Source organism: Protopterus annectens, chromosome 9.part0 (genome assembly GCF_019279795.1).
Source record: "Protopterus annectens isolate FY-2018-M chromosome 9.part0, PAN1.0, whole genome shotgun sequence".
NCBI classification, from domain to species: domain Eukaryota; kingdom Metazoa; phylum Chordata; order Ceratodontiformes; family Protopteridae; genus Protopterus; species Protopterus annectens.
In genome coordinates, this window is record NC_056743.1 from 7,024,353 (window position 1) to 7,051,019 (window position 26,667).

The window sequence follows — 26,667 nt, forward strand, 5'->3', positions numbered from 1 at the left end:
CAGGAGTTCCTATGGTGGGCCCAGGCATGCCGGTCCAACCCAGGCCTTCCCTTTCACAGATGTCAAGCAAGCCAGAGCATTACAACAGATGCTTCAGACCTAGGATGGGGGCCCACATGCTGGACAAATGCGTGCAAGGATTGTGGACTCAGGATCAACTTCACCTGCACATCAACCTAAAAGAAATGCTGGCTGTAAAACTGGCTATCCAAAAGTTCAGACCATTTCTCAAAGAGGGCCAGCTGTTGATAAGGACAGACAACACCACAGTCATGTGGTACATCAACAAACAGGGAGGCACTCATTCATACCCCTATGCAGAATGACTTTGGAACTGTGGACCCTGGCACTCAGCTACAACATCCAGCTGCAAGCAAGATTTGTACCAGGAAAAGAAAATACTCTAGCGGACATTTTAAGCAGGACCACATCAGATGCTCACGAATGGCACCTGCACCCGGACATCTTCAGGACCATTACAAAGAAGTGGGAATGCCTCAGATAGATCTATTTGCATCTCCTCACAATCACCAACTCAAAAAATTCTGCACAAGGACATTCCACCCACTAGCATGGAAAGTGGATTCGCTCTCCTTCAGCTGGAAGGGCCTGACAGTTTATGCATTCCCACCTCTCCCCTTGATACACAAAGTACTCCTAAAAATCAAGGAAGAACATCCAAGGATAATCCTGATAGTTCCAAACTGGCCAAGACAACACTGGCATCCACTACTAAGGAGCTTGTCTCGGAACAATATGTGGCCAATACCCCTGATGCCTTTGATGCTAACTCAGAACAACTACAGCACCATACATCCAAACCTGAAAACCTTACAACTGACTGCATGGAACATCACATAGCAGCAGCTAATCAGGAACTTTCCCAAAGAGTTAAAGACATTATTCTTGAAGCACGCAGACCTTCAACAAGAAGAAACTACGCTGGAAAATGGAAAAGATTTGCCAGTTGGAGTTCTGAAAGAGGAGAAGATGTGTCAAACATAAATATACCTAACATCCTGGAGTATCTGGCCGAACTTCTCCATTCAGGCCTGTCCTACTCCTCCATCAAGATACATGCATCAGCTATTTCAGCAGAATACAGCTTTGATCCACCTGTTTTTTCACACCCTCTGCTCAGACAATTTCTCAGAGGAATCAAGAATGTAAAACCTCCAAGAAAACCACCATTACCAGCTTGGGACTTAAACTTCGTACTAGAAAAGTTGACACTATCACCCTTTGAGCCAGCAGCAACAGCAGACTTACAACACCTGTCATGGAAAACTGCTTTCCTACTGGCAATTACCTCAGCAAGGAGGGTTTCAGAACTACAGGCCCTAATGGCAGTGCAACCCTTCCTAATCTTCCACCAAGATAGAGTATCCATGAGGACTAATCCAACATTTATGCCTAAGGTGGTATCCAGAGTGTCTTTAAACCAGGCAATCCACCTACCTACCTTCTTTCCCAACCCACAAAACAGAGGGGAAAGAATACTGCATACCTTGGATGTACATAGACAGCTACGCTACTACTTGGACAGAACCAAAAGCAGCAGAAAGACTGACCAACTTTTGTGGCCTATGCAACAGGAAGAGAGGAAAAGCTATTTCCAAACAGACAATCTCCAAATGGATAGGAAATTGCATACGATTCTGTTACTCCTTCCATGGAAAACCAATTCCACAGAACATAAGACCTCATTCTACAAGGGCAACAGCCACTACCACAGCCTTCTTACGAGGAGTGGCTACCAAAGACATTATTGAGGCGGCTACTTGGACCTCCGTGCATACATTTGCCAAGCATTACAATTTGCCTCTATATTCCAGATCCCGAGCAGGGTTTGCCACTGCTGTACTGCAAGGGATCCTAAACACACCATAATCTCTTTATCCTCCTCCCCCTAGTTGGCTATGGTATTCTACCCAGCTGTTATGACTGCAGATGCATCCATGAAGGACATAGTACAGTTTTGTACCTACCATAAATGTAGATGTCCGAACTGGATAGCATCTGCAGTCAGGATTACCTCCTCCTTCCCTCTGAGGTACTCCTAGGGTGTTTACCCTCCTAATAGCTAGCTGATGGGGGGGAGTCTTTTATGGTGTATTTGTTTGTATATATGTACATACATGCTTATTTTTGTGGTTACCTCTATCCTTTTGGAAACATTGGCATCTATCCAAAATTTTTAGCCTTCAGGAGGGCTTCTGGCATCTGGGGCAAGAAACACTGAGGAAGATGGCGTCGGCTGATGCCTTTATACCCGAAGTCCAACAGAGATGACGTCGGATGAAGAGCGACATCAGCCGAAGCCGGACCCGGACTTTGGAATCCGGCCGACTGACGGGCTGCCTGACGACAGGACAACCCAGCTGTTATGACTGCAGATGCTATCCAGTTCGGACATCTACATTTATGGTAGGTACAAAACTGTACTTTCTCTGCACTGCCCTTTGGCTTATCTACTGCGTCCAGTGTCTTTACAAAGTGCCTGGCTCCAGTAATTGCATTTTGCAGGCAAAGGAATATTCAACTATGTACATACCTGGACGATTGTCTAGTTCAGGCAGAAAACAAGGACATTCTTCTAAAACATCTTGCGTTTGTAAAAAAGGTTCTAACTTGTCTAGGATACACTATAAACGAAAAGAAATCACAACTGGTACCCTCTCAAAAAATTACATTCCTGGGTGCAAGCTTGAATACAACTGCCCAGATGGCTTTCCTTACACCAGAAAAGCAAATTCATTTGGTGACCTACTTCAAACAGGTGGCCACAAAAAACCCTGCTTTCTGCAAGGCAAATACTGCAAGCCTTGGGGTTCATGGCCTCCTGCATTCTTGTAATTCCATATGCAAGACTGCATATGAGGAAACTTCGGTGGTATTTAAAAAGTGTATGGAGTCAGCATTGTCACAGCCTGGAAACAATAATTCCTATCATACCTTGCCTGCGCCTAGAGTTCCTATGGTGGGCAGATGCCTGCCACCAGAACAAGGGACTGCCATTCACACCACCCCCTGCCACCCAAACCCATCAGACTATGCATGGGGTGCTCATCTGGCAGGGAAGTGCATTCAGGGAAAATGGAACCCAAATCCAATGCACCTTCACATAAATCAAAAAGAAATGCTAGCTGTACAGAATGTGCTGACAGCCTTCAAGGACTACCTTCATCCAGGACAATTACTGATAAAGACAAGACAGCACCACAGTTATGTGGTACATAAACAAGCAGGGGGGGTACACACTCCTACCCCCTTTGCAGACTAGCCATGGCATTGTGGAACACGGTCTTGACTTATCAAGTACAACTACAAGCTTAATTCCTGCCAGGAAAGCTGAATACTCTGGCAGACGAATTAAGCAGAAATCTCATGGACCCTCATGAATGGAAACTGGAACCAGGGATTTTCAACATGTTGACACGCAAATGGGGGAGCCCAGACATAGATCTTTTTGCCTCACCCCAGAACTATCAGTTGGACAAATTTTGCACAAGAAATCACAAAAAAGCCTGGAAAGTGGATGCTGGAAAAACCTATCAGTTTGCTTTTCCCCCTCTGCCTCTGCTCTCCAAAGTTCTACTAAAAGTCAAACAGGACAAACCAAAAATGATTTTGATTGCTCCAGACTGGCCTTGCCAACACTGGTACCCACTCCTGCGCAGTGTGTCACACCTTCCACCGTGGCACCTGTCTCAAGACACCTTACTGTCTCAGCAGAACAACCAAACTCTGCACACTCGGCTCCAAACTTTGAATCTTGCAGCGTGGCTAATCACCTAAATTCACCCTTAGCATCCCTCAGCAAACCTGTGATGGATGTCATTTTGGAGGTGGAAGACCCTAGTACTAGAAAAATCTTATGCTGACAAATGGAAAAGATTCTGTGCCTGGAATCAGTCTCAAGGGATAAGCACAGCAGTGTGCCCAACATTCCTCAGAATTTGCAATACTTAACTGAGATGCTTCACAAGGGCCTGTCCTTTTCTTCCATAAAAATCCACGCCTCAGCCATTTCAGGTCATTACAACACAGAACCTCCCCTCCTCTCATCCTCTGCTAAAGCAGTATCTCAGAGGGGCCAAAAACTTAAGACCACCCAGGAGAGCTCCAACCCCTGCCTGGGACCTTACGTTTGTATTGGAGAAACTCACTCTCCCTCCTTTCGAGCCAGCTGCTACTGCAGACTTAAAATTTCTCTTCTGGAAAACAGCTTTCCTTTTAGCAGTCACTTCAGCTAGAAGGATTTCCAAATTACAAGCTCTTATGGCAGTGGAGCCTTTCATCATTTTTCATGCGGACAGGGTATCTCTCAGGACCAATCCATCCTTCATGCCTAAGGTGGTATCCAGTGTGGCTCTTAATCAGACCATTCATTTGCCAACTTTCTTTCCCAATCCACAGAACAAGGGGGAGCAGATTCTGCATTCATTGGATGTACACAGACAACTTAGAGTTTACTTAAACAGGACAAAATCTCAAAGAAAATCTGAACAACTGCTGGTGACATTTGCTGCAGGGGCAGTGGTAAAGGCTATTTCAAAGCAAACCATTTCCAAATTGATAAGCCATTGTATTTGTTTCTGCTGTAAGCACCATGGAAAAACTATCCCCCAGGGGATCAGATCCCATTCCACCAGGGCTGCATCTACTTCAACAGCCTTTCTCAGAGGTATTCCTACCAGGGACATTCTAGAAGCTGCTACTTGGAGCTCAGTTCATACTTTCACCAAACATTACCATTTACCACTTTTCTCTAAATCCAGAGCTGGCTTTACCACTGCTGTCGTACAGGGCCTTTATAGCTGGTCCTAATGCTGTATAATTCCCTCCATCCAACCATAGCTTTGGGAATCTACCCAGATGTAATGACTGCAGCAGTGAAACACGAAGAACATAGTGCAGTTGTGTACACTTACCATAAATGTAGATGTTCGAGTGTATTCACTGTTTCAGTCTGGATTACCCTCCCTCCAGCCCCCTATTTTTCTCTGGCTATACCTCTACTTTCTTTTACTATGCTTAAAAGCCCTTTTGGTGTATTTGCTTTTAGTTGGAGGTATGTTTTTTGTGTTTTTAATTTTATTTGCTCCCCATTTGGGGGGCACCTGACATCTGGGGCAAGAAAAACTGATGTAATCGCATCGGCTGCATATTTTATACCCCTGACAACCTGACGTCATGGAAGAAGGGACAGCGACCAACGCAGGACCCAAGACGGTTAATCAGGCCGACTGAGGGCAACCTGCCAGCAGATTAGCCAAATGTAATGACTGCAACAATGAATACACTCGAACATTTACATTTATGGTAAGTGTACAAAACTGTACTTTACCCTCCTTCCAGCCCCCTTTCTTCTTTTGTCTATACCTTTACTCTCACTTACTATGCTCTAAAAGCTCTTTAGTGTATTTGCTTTTTTTTGGCAGTATATCCTTATATTTATAGATTTAATTGCTTTTCGTTAGGGGGCATCTGACATCTGGGGCAAGAAAAACTGATGTAATGGCGTCGGCTGCATGTTTTATATCCCTGACGACCTGACGTCATGGAAGAAGGGACAGCAACTGATGCAGGACCCAAGACTTTGTTAATCAGGCCGACTGAGGGCTACTGCAAGCAGATAACCCAAATGTAATAACTGCAACAGTGAATACACTCGGAACATCTACATTTATGGTAAGTGTACACAACTGTACTTTTTGGAGAACAGTCACTGGCAGTAAATCAGAACAAGTGTAATAACCCACCTTCTTTTTCCCCATCTCCCAGATGGATTTCTTAAGCTTTTGTAATTTTTTGATACCTAATGCTGGTAATGTGAAGGTTCGGATACTGATGTAGGTGGCGTGTGGCTTTCACATATAAAACCAGCATTGTCATGAGCTTTAAGTTTTCACCATCTTTGTACTTCCACAGTTTCAGATCATAAAAGGCTTTGTTGTTGCATATCCTTTGTGTTTTCATTCATGTTTTTCTGCTAATATTACTGCATTTGAGGGAAGGTCACCTTCATGCTGGATAAAATAAGGTTGTCTTTTCTTCCTTAATCTGTGAACCTGTGTGCTTATGATAGGCCCGTAGCACTTATAAGTTCACAATGTCCAGTATTTTTGTTTATTAGGGCCTCAAGCGCGCACACAGACATATGATACTTATTTACATTTTTTCAAACTGAGACTTTTTACAAGCACTTCTTACTTATTTCACATAGAGACCAGTTCTCAAGAGAAACTTTAGACAGAAGGTGTTCTGAGCAGAAAATATAGTTATAGTGAAGGGCAGAGAGAAAGCAGTTAGAATAGAAGGAATAAAAAAGTGATTAAAAGGTTTGAGAACTCTGTTAGCATTGTCAGAATTCACTTAAAAATACAAGCTCTCCATGCATTCTGCTGAGTAGGGTAAAGTACTTAGAGTAACCCTGAAAAGGTTAACAGTGAAACATAATTTTGTTATATCCATCCTGACATATTTTACTAGTGCGAGAGAAGCAGATCTGGAATAATCATCATAGCTGAGCTATAACATTTGACATTAAAGCCATCACCTTTGTAAATACCATTGTTGTAGCCATTCAGATAGGTGATATTAATGTGGGAGATAGCAGATCTGGAATACGATGTCACAGTTGAACCTAAGTTTGACATTGTTGAGGTGCTGTTGTCCACAATTGAATCTTTTTTGGAAGCACTTTTTTTTTTCTTTTGCCATTGAGTACACAGCGTTTGCCAACAAATATTTTGTTATAGTTCATAAAAGTGTCCAGTAACAAGAGGGAACACGTGTACCCCCAGCCAATTAACCTGTGTCTGCTTTGTTCATAAAAGAAATTGTGACCTTTAGCAGTGCTGATATATTCTCCAAAAGCCAAAGCAAATGTGAAAATGTCTTTCATAGGTATGTACTAGGCTAGCTGCTCTTTCTGGACATTTTAAGCCTAGCCAATTTCCCATTTTGTACTTGAAATAACCTATACCATTTGGTTATAGCTTGGCTTTATTCGTCCCATGGTCAGTAATGATTATTTCCTCTAATAAGAATAACTGGGATCATACCATAGACAATTTAAGGGGGACCCATGCATGGGATAAAGCATTTAGGAGCTGCCTCTCTCTGTTAGTAGTAAAGGGGGCAGTCCTAAGGCACAGTTTTCTGTTTCCCGTCCATAGATCTAAGTTGCGCTTGAATATGGACAGGGATGAACTTTGTTTTATATGTATGGAGAGTCTGTCCAAGAGCAATGGTATCCTCTGCGAGATGTACCTGTCCTTCCAATCCATTCTGTTAATATTGCAGAAGAGGTTTACATTCCTAGACCGAGTATGTCTGATGCCATTTTACTTGCTGATGTGCAGTAAATCCATCAGTAATGGGTTGAAGGATGCCTTGTATGCCAGCTACAGATCTTAGCAGTCAGTAGAATACCAAGTATAGTGACAGGGCTTTGATTCGTAGCATATAGGACGTATTGTTTAGGCCTTGTATCATTTTATTAAGGTATCTTTGTGTGTCTTCCAGTTATTGCATGTCTCTGGCAGATTCATGCCAGAGGAGACGTTACATTCATTGACTGGCCTAATGAGGAATAAGTAAAGGGAGACACTGACATCCCTAGAGTTAGACACAGACCCTCTGTTTATAAGCTGTGCAATATAGAAGCACTTCTTACAACAGTGAACACATGTCGGTCACATGGTAGATCACTGTCCACACAAGTTCCCTAGTCCTGAACATCTGGATTAGCTTGAGGGGTATAATGTTAATGTGGTATTTTCTTGGGGTAGATGAGTTTCCAAAGGATGCAGTAATACATTTTTGGCATTTAATTTCAGACCATGATTTTGGTACCAGTTTATTTTGGGACAAACCTTCCTGCAGGATGGCCAAGTCATTTGGGGGTTCAATGACTGCTCCTAGCTTTCTGTCATCTGCAAACTTAGTGAGTCCCAGCCCTTTGGATTTGGCTTTCGCTTTAGAAAAATGGATGTTGAACAGAAGTCCCATCAAAGAACTCTGGGGCGTTCCACTAATTGGTTTCTTTGTCGAGGTAGCTTACCCTATTTTGATTATCTGCATCCTGTTTGTCAGCCATTTGGTAATCCAGTGTGTGACATAGGGGTTTATTACCAGATGTTCTTCGTGTTTTACTGTTGCAGTCATCACACTTGGGTTATCCTGCCAGGGGTAGCACTCAGTCAGCCCGAATACCAGAGGGCTCAGTATTTCTACGTCGGTTGCTGTCGCTCCAGGACTGACGTCAGGTCGTCAGTGGTATAAAATCAGGCAGCCGATGCCATTGCATCAGTCTTTCTTGCCGAGGAGCCCGAAGCAGAAACCGTTCGCACAAGTGCCGGTCAGCCGCTACCTGAGTTTTCGTTTCCGAAATTGAAGGCTTCTAAACCTAGGTACCCTGTTGGGGGATTCTTTTTTCTTGCTCTAACCGATGTCAGAAAAAGTTAACAATTCTCTCGCCTGTGGAAAGCAAATACCACACCGAGATTTCCATTCTTACTGCATCACCTATTTAGACCCAGACCACGGCGTCCCTCACTGTCGGTTTTGTGCTTTGTTCAATGTCAGAACTATATGTCATCGGGCCCTTAATGTAGCTAAATATTTTTGCTCTCGATCTCCGTATCCCAAAATGGCTTCAGTAAGCCATCCGACTACCGATCATCTGAAAAAACATAAGGATATAGACAGACCACACAGGTCCAAAACTGCCGACGACGGTTCCATTAAGTTAGTTGCCAGTTCGCCGGTCCTTAGTGAGGTGCTTTTGCAGCCCCTGATGCCTGCTTCTGTGTATTCGCAGGCCGCTACCGAGACCCTTTCGGTGTCCGGTATGCTGCAAGACACTTCTTTGACTAAGGGTCCTGTGGATGTTTGTACCTTGGATGGGTCTGGAGCCACTATGCAGGCACTGGCTTCTGAGGAAGTTCTTCGCACTACCGATATTCGACACAAACCGATGACTTCTTTCGCATCTTCAGCTCTTTTTAAAACCACCGAGTTTCTAAGGCCCAGGGTACAAATTACGCCTAAAAAAAGACAACCCAAACTTAAGTATCTGCTTCCATGTGGGAGGTTTGTGTAATGGTTAAGGTGTTTACCTTACAGACACAGGGTGCAGGGTTTGATTCTTGCATGGGGTAATTGGCTAGGCTTAAAATGGCCCACAAGAGCAGTTAGCCTAGTACTGATCTATGAAACTAATCTATGAACCTGTGCCTCAATCTCAAATGCTTACAATGGCGGAAGACCTTATCATGCTTATTAGGGGAAGCCAGTCTACCCCTTCTAAAAGAAAGAGACTTGTCCCCAGCAGTTTTATCTGACCAGGAGTCCGACGACTCTGAGGATGTCCTTCAAGGATGCATCTGCAGTCATCACATATGGGTTGTCCTTCCTCAGGCAGCCCTTCGGTCGGCCGGATTCCAAAGTCTGGGTTCGGCGTCGGCTGATGTCGCCCTTTCCCGGACGTCAGAGCGCCTGGGATATAAAAGAGTCAGCCGACGCCATCTTCCTCAGTCTTTCTTGCCGCGTGGTGCCCGAAGCAGAAGCAGTTCGCAAGTGCCGGTCGGCCAGCTCCTGTAATTCAGCTACCGAAGACTTCAAAAAGCTAAGTACCCCGTTGGGGACTTTTTCTTGCCTCAGCCGATGTCAGATAAAGTTAATAATTGTCTAACTTGTGGGAAACAAATACCTCATAAGGATTTCCACTCTTACTGCCTCCCCTGCCTAGGCCCAGACCACGACGTCTCAGCCTGTGCTTCCTTCAACCGACGCACTCTTAGACATAGGGCAGAGTTTGCAGAGGAATTTTTTGGGGCTAGTTTTTCGTACAATATGCCGTCGGAGACTCCGACTTCACATTTGATTAAGAAACGGGAGGACAAGGACCGACACACGCAGGCCGCGGTTTCGGCTGAAACCACGGCCAGGCCTACCGCGAGTGTCTCGGTCTCGGCTGAAACCGAGTCCTTGGTACTTCCTACCACCGAAACTGCTCAGCCGACTACCTCGGTCCCGGAGGCCCCGGCTGAATCGGTTATTGAATTTCCAGCAGAAACTGGTGTCCTGGAACCTTCTGACACCATACCTTTAGACAAAACTACACCAGCATGTGGTGCAGCCAGGCCTCCTGCATCCATGTCCATTAAGGCATTCTCTAGGGCTAAAGCTGCTAAACTCTCCAAAGCTTTGCCTCCCAAGGTTATCCCTCAGGGACCCACTACAGGTTCACAGATTCTAAGCTTAGCAGAGGACCTTATCTCCTTAATTAGGGGCTCTCAACCTCATCCGGACAGGGGCTCTCAACCTCGTTCCAGACAAAAGGCCCAGGGTTGAGCCCTCTGATCCCCACTCCTCAGATGAGGCCTCAGATGCTTCTACTCTCTCGGACCATCAGGAGGAGGCTTTTTTGGCCTACGAGGATTCTGATGCAGAGGAATCTATTCCCTCGGCCTCCCCTCCTTAAGAGTTTTCCTTTGGGGAGACACTCCACACTATGAGAGAGCATTTCCAGTGGCAGGGCCAGGAATTCTCTGATTCCAGGAAGAGACTAAGGACCTTCTTGCATTTGCCTCAGCATAGACCTTTGGCTATTCCTCCTGTTTTGAATGTCATTGATGATGTGTACTCTGAGTCTAGCACAACCCCTGATTCTCTACCTCCGGCTCCTGCCAAACCCGATAGGTACTACAGGGTCCCGGACTCGCATCTTCACCTTTACAAGGCCCACTCTGCTGATCCAGAAACTATTTCCCAGGGCCCTAAAGGGGTTGCAGCTGCCACTGCTAAAAATCCTCTCCCCTCTGAAAGGGAGTCTAGAGCTTTAGAGAGATGGGGTAAAAAAGTGTACTTCTGCTACTCTTTCTATGAGGGCATTGAATTGTCAGTTTCATATGATACAGTACCAAGAGTATTTGTTAGATGAATTGCATTAAAAACTGTCTTCACCTGAACCCCTAGATCGCAAATCACTTCAGGATCTGGTACATAACTCCCAACAGGTTAGCAACCATTTCTTGCAATGTGGTTATGATGCATTGGAAGCTTCATGTAGGTCAGCTATGACTGGCGCAGTCATATGTAGGCATGCTTGGTTGAAGGAACAATCTCTGCCAGACCATGTCAAAGCAAAGCTTCTGGATGCTCCACTGGAAAAGCAAAAGTTATTTGGCTCCACGGCTCAGGAGGTCCTAAAGAAAGTTGAAGAAAAAGCAAAATCTGTACAAACTGTCAAAGATTTTCTCCAAGTCCAACCACCAAGATTCAGCAGGAATTGGCCTTCCAAAAATTGGTCCTTTCCAGACACAGAGAGGTTTCAGAGAGGCAAGAACAGGCGTGCCAGAGGTAGAGGACAAGCTAGAGGCTCCTACAGAGGACGTCAATGGCAGCCTCCCAACCAGAGAGGTAATGCAGGACCTACAACTGCTGCACAAGGACAGGCTCAATGACTTTACTTTGACACCGCCAACCAGGGCTCAATTGGAAGCACCCTTGGGCGGAAAGCTTTCTTTATTATCAGAAAATTGGCACAGTATTACAAGGGACAAATGGACACTACAAATAATAGACAAAGGATACAGGTTCCATTTTCACACATTACCAAAAAGAAAAGGCATGCCAGACCTGCCACCGAATCAAAGGGCAGATGCTTTGAAACAAATCTCCAGCTTAATGCAAATGAAAGCTATAGAAAAGGTTCCTCTCTCAGAATAAGGCCAAGGATTTTATTCCAGACTATTCCTTGTTCCAAGAAAAGAAAAACAATGGAGGCCTATTCTCGACTTGTCCGCACTGAATACTTATCTCATTGTACCAAAGTTCAAAATGCTGACTCTACAGCAGCTCCTTCCTATGCTGGGCAAGGGGTCTTGGCTGGTAACTCTAGACCTCAAGGAGGCATACCTGCATGTCCCTATCAGACAAAGTTGCAGAAGACACCTCAGATTTCTTGCAGGTTCAGAGCATTATTAATTCTCAGCATTGCCCTTTGGCTTATCTACTGCGCCCAGAGTATTCACGAAATGCCTGGCATCAGTAATTGCACACTGCAGACTTCAGGGGATTCAAATATACCCAAATCTGGACGACTGCCTTATACAAGCGGACAGCCAACAAACTTTGGTAAAACATTTGAATTACGCCATTCACCTACTTCAGGCCCTGGGATATACAGTCAACATTCACAAATCAAGACTTGTTCCATCCCAAAGAATAACCTTTCTGGGTGTGAATCTAGATACAACCACCCAAATGGCTTTCCTCACAGAAGAAAAACAAAGTCAACTACCAGATTACTTCAAAAGTCTGACAAGACAAACTCAGCTGACTGCAAGGAAAATCCTGCAGGCCCTGGGTTACATGGCTTCTTGCATCCTTCTGATTCCACAAGCAAGGCTACATATGAGGAAACTACAATGGTACCTAAGGAGTTTATGGTCTCAACACAGTCACAGCTTGGAAACTTTGATACCACTCATTCCATGCCTTCAAAAGGAATTTCTGTGGTGGGCTCAAGCAAGCCAGTCAAACAGGGGTCTGCCCTTCAGCAAACCAATAGCCAGCCAAACCATTACAACGGACGCTTCAGACCACGGATGGGGAGCGCACATGGAGGGCAGATGCATTCAAGGTCTATGGTCACAAAAAGAGCTACGCATGCACATAAACCACAAGGAACTGCTGGCAGTGATACATGCAGTCGAAGCCTTCAAACCTTTTCTGCATCAAGGCCACCTACTAATAAAGACAGACAACACCACAGTTATGTGGTACATAAACAAGCAAGGAGGCACCCATTCATATCCCCTTTGCAGACTTGCAATGAATCTATGGGAACTTTCCTTGAAACTCAACATAGAGCTGCAATCTCAATTTGTGCCAGGGAAAGAAAATATACTGGCGGACAGCCTAAGCAGAAATATCATGGATGCACACGAATGGATGCTGCACCCAGACATCTTTCTACAGATAACACAATCATGGGGAAGGCCGGACATAGATCTTTTTGCCTCCCCCCACAATCATCAGCTGAAGAAATTCTGCTCAAGGACATACCACCCACAAGCATGGAAAGTGGATGCCCTCTCTTTCAGCTGGAGAACTCTAACAGTGTATGCATTTCCACCTCTCCCATTAATGACCAAGGTTTTACTGAAGATCAGGACAGAGCAGCCAAAAGTGATTCTGATAGCTCCGGACTGGCCAAGACAGCACTGGTACCCACTGTTAAAATGCATGTCACACACGAAACCATGCCCTCTTCCTCAATGGCCACTGCTCCTGACACAGCACAATTACAAAACTCTGCATTCCAACCTGAAAACCTTGCAACTAACGGCCTGGAAAATACCTTGACTCCTCCTCAGGATAGGCTATCCCAGAGAGTGAAGGATATTATCATGGAAGCTCGCCGGCCTTCCACAAGAAAGGCATATTCAGCAAAATGGAAAAGATTTCTAATTTGGAACACCACAAAGGGCCTAGATGTGACAGTGATGAACGTGGCACGTATCCTGGAATACTTGGCAGAAATGTTCCACAATGGTCTGTCTTACTCTTCCATTAAAATTCATGCTTCAGCAATTTCAGCAGAGTACAATACTGATCCACCTGTCTTCTGACATCCTCTCCTAAGGCAGTTTCTAAGAGGGATTAAAAACATCAAGCCTCCAAGGACACCACCACTGCCTACTTGGGACCTTAACTTCATGTTGGAAAAACTAACACTGCCTCCCTTTGAACCAGCAGCATCTGCAGAACTACAGTTCTTGTCTTGGAAGACTGCCTTCCTTCTGGCCATAACCTCAGCAAGAAGAGTATCTGAGTTACAGGCCCTCATGGCAGTACAGCCATTTCTTATTTTTCATCAGGACAGATTCTCATTGAGAATCAATCCCACATTTATGCCAAAGGTGGTATCCAGGGTCTCATTAAACCAAGCTATTCATTTGCCTACCTTCTTTCCGAATCCACAAAACAAAGGGGAGAAACTTCTGCACACCCTGGACATACACAGACAGTTGCGCTACTACTTGGACAGAACTAAAAGTTACAGAAAAACTGACCAGTTGTTTGTAGCATATGCTGCTGGTGCACAAGGAAAAGCAATTTCCAAACAGACAATCTCAAAATGGATAGGGAATTGCTTTCGTTTCTGTTATTCCTTCCATGGAAAAACTGTGCCAGCTAACATTAGACCTCATTCCACGAGAGCCACAGCCACCTCCACTGCCTTCTTAAGAGGGGTGGCTACCAAGGACATTTTAGAAGCTGCTACATGGAGCTCCGTGCATACATTTTCCAAGCATTACAATTTACCTTTATATTCCAGATCCAGAGCAGGCTTTGCTACGGCAGTCCTGCAGGGCATTTTAGCTACACCATCCTATACATAGATCCTCCAACCCCAGATTGGCTATGGTATTCTACCCATATGTGATGACTGCAGATGCATCCTTGAAGGACATAGTACAGTTTTGTACCTACCATAAATGTAGATGTCCGATAGGTATGCATCTGAAGTCAGGTTTTCCCTCCCTCCTTCCCCTCTGTGGTATTTCTTGGGTAATACTCCCTCTTATAGCTAGCTGGGGTTATCTATTATGGTGTATTTGTTTTTTATTACTGTGCATGTTTGGAATATTTTGCATTTCTCCAAATTTAGCCTTCCTTAGAGGGCACCTGGCATCTGGGGCAAGAAAAACTGAGGAAGATGGCGTCGGCTGACTCTCTTATACCCCAGGCGCTCTGACGTCGGGTAAAGGGCGACATCAGCCGACGCCGGACCCGGACTTTGGAATCCGGCCGACCGAAGGGCTGCCTGAGGCAGGACAACCCATATGTGATGACTGCAGATGCATACCTATCGGACATATACATTTATGGTAGGTACAAAACTACTTTTCTGAATATGAAGACATGCCCTTGTCTGCTTATGAGGATTTAGATGCAGAGGAATCCATTCCTTCTGCCTCTTCTCCAGAGGATTTTTCATTTGGTGAAACCCTACATACTTTGAGAGGGGATTTCCATTGGGAATGTCAGGACTATCCTCAGTCCAAAAAGAGATTCTGGGAATTTTTAGATTTACCACAGCACAGACCTTTAGCTATTCCTCCCGTCTTGGATGTTGTGGATGATGTTTTCATGGAATCCAGTTTAACTCCTGACATCCTGCCACCTGCTCCCAGGAAATCTGACCGGTATTACAAAATTCCTGACTCTCACAAATTTCTTTTCAAAAATCCTACTGCTTACCCAGAGGTCATCTCCCAAGGACCTAAAGGAATAAAAGCAACCACAGCTAAGAATCCTACCCCTTTGGACAGGGATTCCCGAACTTTAGACAGATGGGGTAAAAAAGGTATACACCTCTGCAACTCTTGCCATTAGAGCACTAAATTGTCAGTTCTACATGCTGAAATACCAGCAACATACAATGGAACTCCTTAAACAAAAAATATCTACCTTTCCAGCTTTTGCAGAAAATAAAGAATTACAGGAGCTTATGCATTCTGCAAGCCAAGTTACTAAACACACCTTGCAGTGTGGCTTTGATGCTCTAGAAGCATCCCGCAGGGCAGCAGTCACAGGTTCTGTACTTAGAAGACATGCTTGGCTTAAGGAACAGACCTTGCCACATCATGTCAAATCAAAACTATTGAACTCACCATTGAAGAAGGACAATTTGTTTGGTACCAAGGCAGAAGAGGTTTTAAAAAAGATGGAAGAAAAAGCTAAATCTATGGAGACAGACTTTTTGCAAGTCCAGCCTCCGAGGTTCACTAGGCATTGTCCCTCAAAGCACTGGTCATTTCAGCCCTCTCAAGGCCACCACAGACAAGACCTAGGGGAACTAGACCCCCCCCCCCCCGGACAGCAGTCCCAGGGAATGCAGAGATCTAAGAAATGGAGATGTCCTTCATGGATGCATCTGCAGTCATAACAACTGGGTTGTCCTGTCGTCAGGCAGCCCTTCAGTCGGCCGGATTCCAAAGTCCGGGTCCGGCTTCGGCTGATGTCGCACTTCACCCGACGTCATCTCTGTTGGTCTTCGGGTATAAAAGCATCAGCCGACGCCATTTTCCTCAGTCTTTCTTGCCGCGTGGCACCCGAAGCAGAAGCTGTTCGCAAGTGCCGGTCGGATCCAGAGATTACTTCCACCGAATACTACTTCGAAGACTTCTAAAGCTAAGTACCCCGTTGGGGACTCTTTCTTGCCTCAGCCGATGTCAGAAAAAGTTAATAATTGTTTAACCTGTGGGAAACAAATACCTCATAAAGATTTCCACTCTTACTGTCTGCCTTGTTTAGGCCCAGCCCACGACGTAGCAGCCTGTTCGGCCTGTGCTTCTTTCAACCGACGAACGCTTAGGCGTCGGTCGGAGTTTGCAGAACAGTTTTTCGGTTCTGATTTTGCGACATTATGCCGCCGGATCCTCCGACTACCCAATCTGCCAAAAACGCAAAGATAAAGACCGACACTGGGTCCGCGGTTTCGCCGAAACCATGGTTAAGCAAATCATGAGTGTCTCGGTTTCGCGAAACCGAGAAAACTGATCAAAGTACAGCTGAACCTATCTCTACAACTGAGGCCCCTGCTACCACTCTTGAATCGGCCTCAGAAATTTTATCCACTACGGTGGTTGCCACTGACTTATCAGACACCATTCCCTTGGATGTCTCTACCCCAGCACGTGGGGCTGCTAGGCCTCCAGCAGCCATGTCCATTAAGGCCTTCGCCAGGGCTAAAGCAGCCAAGACTACTAAGACAGTGCCTGTTAAACCCCCCACAACCAGGCCCTCTTCTAGTTCTCAAATGCTTACTTTGGCAGAAGATTTAATTTCATTAATTAGAGGATCTCAATCTCACCCAGACAGGGCCTCTCAGCCCCCAGAGAAGACACCTAGGGCAGAGCCCCCTGAGCCAGTGTCCTCTGATGATTCTGCTGACGAATCAGACATAACTGACCAGCCAGAGGCTCCTTTCTCCAATTTTGAAGATTCTGATGCTGAAGAATCCATTCCAGCTGCTTCCGCACCAGAAGAATTCTCCTTTGGGGAAACCTTACATGCCATGCGAGAGCAGTTCCAATGGCAGCAACAGGATTTTTCAGACTCCAGAAAAAGACTTAGGACTTTTCTGCACCTCCCACAGCACAGGCCCTTAGCTATACCTCCTGTTCTCTGTGGTGGATGATGCTTTCAATGATGTCTGCTCCGCTCCAGATTCTTTACCCCCAGCCCCTGCCAAACCAGACAGATTTTACAGGGTGCCAGATACTCATCACCACCTTTACAAGGCCCCTCGTGCAGACCCCGAAACTGTATCCCAGGGTCCCAAGGCAGTAGCAGACCATAGCTAAAACCCTATTCCTTCTGAAAGGGAAGCAAGGTCATTAGACAGATGGGGTAAAAAGGTCTACACTTCAGCTACTCTCTCAGCTAGAGCTTTAAACTGTCAGTTTCACATGATACAATACCAAGAGTTTATGCTTGATCAGTTAACTAAAAAACTAACCACTGATGAATCTCTTGATAAGAAATATGTATTAGAAATGGTAAATAACATACAACAGGTTAGCAACCATTCCTTAAAATGTGGCTATGATGCACTGGAGGCTTCATTTAGATCAGCCATGACTGGCACAGTAATAAGAAGGCATGCATGGCTAAAGGAGCAAGCTTTACCGGATCATGTTAAAGCTAAGTTGCTAGATGCTCCTATGGATAAGACAAGTTTGTTTGGTACGCCTGCCCAGCAGGTTATGAAGAAAATGGAAGAAAAGGCAAAATCTGTTCAAACGGTTAAAGATTTCTTGCAGGTTCAACCCCCAAGGTTTAGCAGGAACTGGCCTGCCAAAAATTGGTCCTTTCCTGACTCCACTAAATTTCAAAGGGGCAGGAATAGACGTTCCAGAGGCAGAAACCAATCCAGAGGAGGTGCCTACAGAGGACGACAGTGGCAAGGTAACAACAGAGGCACAGACACAACCACTGCCACTACATCAGCACAACCACAGTGACTTAAGCCTAAATCCGCCTACCAGGGAACAAATAGCAGCTCCTCTAGGCGGAAAGTTAACCTTATTTTCAAAGAACTGGCACTACATAACAAAAGACAAGTGGATTTTACGAACCATAGATCAAGGTTACCGGTTTCACTTCCACACTTTACCAGTCAAAAGAGGAATGCCAAATCTACCTCCAAATCAAAAAACAGAGGCACTACAACAGATAATGGAGTTAGCAAGCATGAGAGCTGTGGAAAGAGTGCCAACAGCAGAGCAAGGAAAGGGGTTCTACTCCAGACTATTCCTAGTTCCAAGAAAGGAAAAAAGTTGGAGACCAATTCTCGACCTGTCCACCTTAAATACATACATCATTGTCCCAAAATTCAAAATGCTGACCCTACAGCAACTTCTTCCCATGCTGGGCAAGGAGTCTTGGCTGGTAACTCTAGATCTCAAGGAGGCATACCTGCACGTCCCCATTCGACCAATCTGCAGAAGATACCTCAGATTTCTTGCAGGATCAGAGCACTATCAATTCTCAGCATTGCCCTTTGGCTTATCTACTGCCCAGAGTATTCACAAAATGCCTGGCATCAGTAATCGCCCATTGCAGACTACAGGGAATTCAAATTTACCCATACCTGGACGACTGCCTGCTACAAGGGGACAAAAAAAGCAAGCTGACAACAGATTTACAAAGGGTCATTTACTTGCTACAAGCACTGGGATACACAGTCAATTTACAAAAGTCAAGGCTGATACCATCCCAAACAAGGACATTCTTGGGCGCGGAATTGGACACAGTAAAACAAATGGCATTCCTGACTACAGAAAAACAAAAAGAACTCCCTCTTTACTTCTTGGCACTAACAAAACTGAACAAGTTAACAGCAAGAAAAGTACTGCAGGCCTTGGGCTTCATGCATAATCTTGGTTCCATTTGCCAGACTACATATGAGAAAACTACAGTGGTACCTAAAGAATTTATGGTCCCAACACAGACACAGCCTAGAAACAGAAATCCCACTAATTCCATGCTTAAAGCAGGAGTTCCTATGGTGGGCTCAGGCATGTCAGTCAAACCCAGGCCTACCCTTTCGCAGATGTCAAGCAAGCCAGACCATCACAACAGACGCTTCAGACCTAGGATGGGGGGCCCACATGCTGGACAAATGCGTGCAAGGATTGTGGACACAGGATCAACTTCACCTGCACATCAACCTAAAAGAAATGCTGGCAGTAAAACTGGCAATCCAAAAGTTCAAACAATTTCTCCAAGAGGGCCAGTTGATGATAAGGACAGACAACACCACAGTCATGTGGTACATCAACAAACAGGGAGGCACTCATTCATACCCCCTATGCAGAATGACTTTGGAGCTGTGGACCCTGGCACTCAGCCACAACATCCAGTTACAGGCAATATTTGTACCGGGAAAAGAAAATACTCTAGCAGACATATTAAGCAGAAACACATCGGATGCCCACGAATGGAAGCTGCACCCGGACATCTTCAAGACCATCTCAAAGAAATGGGGAATGCCTCAGATAGATCTATTCGCATCACCTCTCAATCACCAGCTCAAAAGTTCTGCACAAGGACATTCCACCCACTAGCATGGAAAGTGGATTCGCTCTCCTTCAGCTGGAAAGGCCTAACAGCATATGCATTCCCACCTCTTCCCTTGATACACAAAGTACTACTAAAAATCAAGGAAGAACGTCCAAGGATAATCCTGATAGCTCCAAACTGGCCAAGACAACACTGGTACCCACTGCTGAGGAGCATGTCTCGAACAATATGTGGCCAATACCCTGATGCCTTTGATGTTAACTCAGAACAACTACAGCATCATACATCCAAACCTAAAACGTTGCAACTGACTGCATGGAACATCACATAGCAGCAGCTAATCCAGAACTTTCCCAAAGAGTTAAAGACATTATTCTTGAAGCACGCAGACCTTCAACAAGAAGGAACTATGCTGGAAAATGGAAAAGGTTTGTCATTTGGAGTACGGAAAGAGGAAAAGATGTGTCAAACATAGATATGCCTAACATTCTGGAGTATCTGGCGAACTTCTTCATTCAGGCCTGTCCTACTCCTCCATCAAGATACATGCATCAGCTATTTCAGCAGAATACAGCTTTGATCCACCTGTTTTTCGCACCCTTTGCTCAGGCAGTTCCTCAGAGGAATCAAGAATGTAAAACCTCCAAGGAAACCACCATTACCAGCTTGGGACTTAAACTTTGTGCTAGAAAAGTTGACACTATCACCCTTTGAACCAGCAGCAACAGCAGACCTACAACACCTGTCATGGAAAACTGCTTTCCTACTGGCAATTACTTCAGCAAGGAGGGTTTCAGAACTACAGGCCTTAATGGCAGTGCAACCCTTCCTAATCTTCCACCAAGATAGAGTGTCCATGAGGACTAATCCTACATTTATGCCTAAGGTGGTATCCAGAGTGTCTTTAAACCAGGCAATCCACCTACCTACCTTCTTTCCCAACCCACAAAACAGAGGGGAAAGAATACTGCATACCTTGGATGTACATAGACAGCTACGCTACTACTTGGACAGAACAAAAATAGCAGAAAGACTGACCAACTTTTTGTAGCCTATGCAACAGGAAGGGAAGGAAAAGCTATTTCCAAACAGACAATCTCCAAATGGATAGGAAATTGCATACGATTCTGTTACTCCTTCCATGGAAAACCAATTCCACAGAACATAAGACCTCATTCTACAAGGACAACAGCCACCACCACAGCCTTCTTACGAGGAGTGGCAACCAAAGACATTATTGAGGCGGCTACTTGGACCTCCGTGCATACATTTGCCAAGCATTATAATTTGCCTCTATATTCCAGATCCCGAGCAGGGTTTGCCACTGCTGTACTGCAAGGGATCCTAAACACACCATAATCTACTTTTATCCTCCTCCCCTAGTTGGCTATGGTATTCTACCCAGTTGTTATGACTGCAGATGCATCCATGAAGGACATAGTACAGTTTTGTACCTACCATAAATGTAGATGTCCGAACTGGATAGCATCTGCAGTCAGGATTACCCTCCTCCTTCCCTCTGTGGTACTCCTAGGGTGTTTACCCTCCTAATAGCTAGCTGGTGGGGAGTCTTTTATGGTGTATTTGTTTGTATATATGTACATACATGCTTATTTTTGTGTTTACCTCTATCTTTTTGGAAACATTGGCATCTATCCAAATTTTAGCCTTCAAGAGGGCTACTGGCATCTGGGGCAAGAAACACTGAGGAAAATGGCGTCGGCTGATGCTTTTATACCCGAAGACCAACAGAGATGACGTCGGGTGAAGTGCGACATCAGCCGAAGCCGGACCCGGACTTTGGAATCCGGCCGACTGAAGGGCTGCCTGACGACAGGACAACCCAGTTGTTATGACTGCAGATGCTATCCAGTTCGGACATCTACATTTATGGTAGGTACAAAACTGTACTTTCCTCCACTTCAAAAACAGGGAGTGCTAAGCCACCCCATATGGAAAGAACTCACAATGACTTTTCAACTCCACCCCTTACCTCTGCCCATTTGCTTGTCCCCCTAGGAGGAAAACTTGCCTCCCATGCAAAAAACTGGCCCTCCATCACGAACGACCAATGGGTCCTCAACATGGTGTCCCAGGGATACAAATTTTTTTTCCACACACTGCCAACCCCAAAAGGGTTCCTAGATCTTCCTCCAAACCAGTGGGCAGAGGCCCAAAACGTCCCAATCGAGGATTCTTGCAGGAAATGTCTAAGTTTCAGGGCAGAATCTATGCACTTTCAGTTCTCTGCGCTTCCCTTTGGCTTATCCACTGCTCCCAGAGTTTTCACAAAATGCCTGGCTCCTGCCATTGCTTTTTCCAGACAAAGGAATATTCAAATTTACCCCTACTTAGACGAATGCCTGTTTCAGGCAGACAGTCAGGAAAAGCAGTTACACCACCTGACCTTTGTAAAGGACCTATTGACCTCCCTGGGGTACACTATAAACGAAAAGAAATCCAAACTAGTCCCCACTCAAAAAATTGTATTCCTGGGAGCAAGCCTGGACACAGCATCCCAGATGGCATTACTTACTCCAGAACAACAAGCTTATCTGACAGGCTACTTCTCTCAACTAGCCACCAGAACCCAGTTATCCACAAGGAAATTCCTGCAAGCTCTAGGGTTCATGGCATCCTGCATTCTACTCATTCCATATGCCAGACTGCATATGAGGAAACTTCAGTAGTACTTAAAAAGCCCTTTGGTGTCAACACTCTCAGGACGTGGAAACTATCATACCTATGATACCTTGTCTAAGGAAAGATTTTCTTTGGTGGGCAGCAGCATGCAACCACAGCAAGGGCCTTCCCTTTTCACAACCCCACGCCACCCAGACCCTAACCACAGATGCATCAGATTATGCCTGGGGTGCGCACCTGGACAGCAGGTGCATTCAGGGCCACTGGTGCTGAAATCAAATACATCTGCACATCAACCAAAAAGAGATGCTAGCTGTTCAGCATGCTCTGACAGATTTCAGACCCCTACTCTCTCCAGGGCACCTACTAATCAAAACAGACAACAGCACAGTGATATGGTACATCAACAAACAAGGATTAACTCACTCTTATCCCCTCTGCAGGCTAGCCATGACCCTTTGGCACACGGGTTCAGCTATGCAAATTCACCTGCTAGCACAATTCCTGCCAGGCTCCCAAAACTCTCTGACAGACAACTTAAGCAGAAATCTCCTAGACCCACAAGAGTGGCAACAAAACCACAGCACCTTCAACCTTGTAACCCAGATGTGGGGCACCCCGAAGGTGGTCCTATTTGCCTCCCACAACAACCACCAGCAAAGCAAATTCTGCATCAAAGAGAACCTCACAGCAAGGCCTGGAAAGTGGATGCCCTATCCTTCTCATGGGTAAACCTCTCTATCTATGCATTCCCCCTCTACCTCTTCTTACAAGGGTACTATTCAAAATAAGGGAGGAAAAAGTAAGAGCAATCTTGATTGCCCAAACTGGCCATACCAACACTTGTACCCACTGCTGCGCAGTCTGTCACCCCTGCCTCTATGGCACCTACCTCAGATCACAACTCTCCTGACCCAGCAGCATGGAGAATTCATGCATCCACAATGCCAGACCCTGAACCTGGCAGCCTGGCTTATTCCCTGACCCCTCCTCCAGTTGCCAGCCTAAGCAAGCAAGTCCTGGGTGTTGTACGTGTGGTTAAATGTCCCAGCAGTAGAAATTCCTATGCTAACAAGTGGAAAAGGTATTACACCTGGATACATGCTAAAGGAGCTGAAACAGCACAGCCCTCTCTACCTCTCATCCTGGATTACCTAGCAGACCTATTTCACAAGGGGTCTATCCTTCTCTTCTATTAAAATTCATGCGTCTGCCATCTCTGCTCATTACAGCACAGAGCCACATCTCTTTTCTCACCCTCTCATCAAACAATTTCTAAGAAGTGCTAACAATTTAAAGCCGCCCAGAATAGCTCCTACCCCAGCTTGGGACTTTTACTTTGTGTTGGAAATGCTCACGCTACCCCCCTTTGAGCATTCAGCAGAGTTAAAATTCCTCTTTTGGAAAACAGCCTTGCGTCTGGCCATCACTTCAGCTAGACGCGTTTCAGAGCTACAAGTACTCATGGGTGTGGAGCCCTTCATCATTTTTCATGCTGACAGGGTCTCCCTCAGGACTAACCCAGCTTTCATGCCTAAAGTGGTGTCCAGTGTAGCACTCAACCAATCTATTCATTTGCCCACCTTTTTCCCTAAGCCTCAAAATAAAGGGGAAAGGATTCTGCATTCTCTAGATGTGCTCAGACTGCTCAGATTCTACCTGGATAGGACTAAGCCCTTTAGGAAAACTGACCAATTACTAGTCAGCTTTGCAAGGCCAAATCCAAACAAAACATCTCCAAATGGATAGCACACTGTATCCATTTCTGTTACAAACACCACGGGAAACCGCCCCCTAAGAGGGTCAGGACACATTCCACGAGGGCACCCTCCACATCTCCAAATGGATAGCACACTGTATCCATTTCTGTTAAACACCATGGGAAACTGCCCCCTAAGAGGGTCAGGACACATTCCACGAGGGCACCCTCCACCCTCCATCCCCCTTGTCTCTCTCTCTCTTCCTCACTCTTTACAGGGATTTTTGGTATTTATTTTCTACTGGTGGTGTTCTACCACTATAACCTAGCTCCATATTTGAGGGCTCCTGACATTTGGGGCAAGAAAAACTGATGTAATGGCATCGGCTACATGATTTTATACCATTGACAAACTGACATCAGTCCTGGAGCAACAGCAACTGAGACAGAAATACTAAGCCTCTGGTATTCAGGCGAACTGAGGGCTACCCCTGGCAGGATAACCCAAGTGTGATGACTGCAACAGTGAATGCACTTGAACGTCTACATTTATGGTAAGTGTACACAACTGTACTTTCTACTATGCCTGAGCCAGGAATTGTGTCAAAAGCTTTAGCCAGGTTAAGGTATGCAATGTATACCATTATGCCTTCATCCATTGCTTTGGTGACCTTTTCAAAAAAAAATCCACCAGGTTGAGGAAGCATGACTTGCCCTTGATGAATCAAGCTGAGATGATTCTAGTGTGTGGAGATTCCCAATGTCCTGATTAATTCCATGATAAGTCTTTCCATAGCTTTGAATGTGAGGCTGGTCAGACTTGTCGGTCTGTTGAAGGTCCTCCCTTAGGCAGGAGAATGAGTGTAGCTTTCTCCATTTGATTGGTACAGAACGTGTGGAGGATGTGATTGAACAATTTTGTCAGGACCCATCAGTGCAGTATTTTTTGCTTTTGTTAGCACTTTTAGGACTTGGTTTTGTGTGATAGCTGGAGGCAAGCCAGTTTGAAGTATATCTTGAGAGATTGCCGGGTGTTAAACTCATATTCCTTTCCTGTCTCTGGATGTACAAACTTGTGGCCATTTAATATGAAGGGACATTGATTGCAGCTCCTGCAAGCAAAAGTTCCTTTTCTGGTAGATCTTAATGTTTGTTTTTCATTCTTTTCATAACACAACATGCGTTTTAATGATTTTGTATTTTTGTAGGTAAATCTAGGATGATCTCCTACCATAGCACCCAATTTTTCATCTACTGTTAATATATTCCAATTATTAATAAAAATGTCTTTAATCTTCTTGGAATATGAGTTTAGTAGTTATGCTGACTGCAGAAGACATGATTTGATTTACCTTGCTATTTGTGGTAAATGCAACTCGTTCTATGTAGGAATGACAAATAGAACCTTAAGGGAACGAGTGAAAGAACATATTTATGCAATAAATAGGGAGGACGAAAATAATGCGTTAGCGAAACATATAAACAAAGGCACATTACACAGTTTTAAATTTATGGTATTAGAAATAATGCATAGGAATGCTGGGCTAGGGAATTATAAGAACTATACAGAGCAGAGAGAAATGAGATGGATATTAAGATTACAGGCAGATAGAGGGCTAGGACTCGATGTAAAGGTGTCCATGAGACCCTTTCTAGCAGCTAAGGATCTTAAACATTAGAAAATACATAAGCATTATATAGGCATTCATATATGTGTTATATATATATTATTTCATGTATTTATTTCTTTAGTTTTTATAAAAATTCTTCATATTTTTGATAAAAGTTATAAGTATTTATTAGTATTGTATGTTCATATATATATATATATATATATATATATATATATATATATATATACACACAGTTCCTATCGGGTATGGTTGTATATACACAAAGTATGTAGTGTTGATGGATAGATATATAATTCTATACACAATAGTTTATACTTCATATGTAAGGATAAATGAATAGTTACATGCTATATTTTCATGACGCTATCCACAAAAAGACGTTATAAGTTATGACAAAGATATCCAACAAGTTTTTTTGTGTATATATAGTTCCTAATACATATAGTTTTATATTCATCAATACACATGATCATCAGATTTATATATATATATATATATATATATATATAATTTATACACTTTTATAAATGTGAGATTATTATATTTGCTAAAATGCTTTAAAAATGTTTTTAATGAATTATCCATAAGGTTTTTGATGAACTATATCATTTTCATTCAATATTCATGAGCCGAATAGTGATTGGCTTGACAATGAAATGTTAAAGCTTTTAAATGGTACCAATTAAGTCAACAGTTAACAGTCTGATGAAGCATTCTCTTTGAATGTGAAAGCGCTTACTGAATTTTAAGTCTTTGGCCTTGTTTGATTGTTTTTTCAATAAATAGTCTGCATCTTATTGTCGTGTTTTGGCTACCTCTTTCAGTTCTGTTTTTTGGGATTTATGGACATTTGCTGCAGCTGAGGAGCCTCTTCCTTGTCTTGGAAATTCTTTTTCAGTTTGGAATGCTGCTTTCCCAGCTTTGATGTGAGCCTGTTATGGATGTACAGTGAGACAGTTCCTCCTTTTTCTTATCTTCCATATTAGCTGGTCTGAGCATGTGGAAGGTGTTGTAGCTCTGCACAGCCAGATGCTCTTGGCTATTTTAAACCATGTTTCAGTCACTACGCAGATGTCA

General features: G+C 44.4%; 1 protein-coding gene across 2 annotated transcripts in view; it reads left to right on the forward strand.

Annotated features, from left to right (window-relative positions):
• The window catches only part of LOC122811010 (splicing factor, arginine/serine-rich 19-like), a 1,664,860-nt gene that overhangs the window by 973,246 nt on the left and 664,947 nt on the right, over positions 1–26,667 (forward strand). The window lies entirely within an intron of this gene.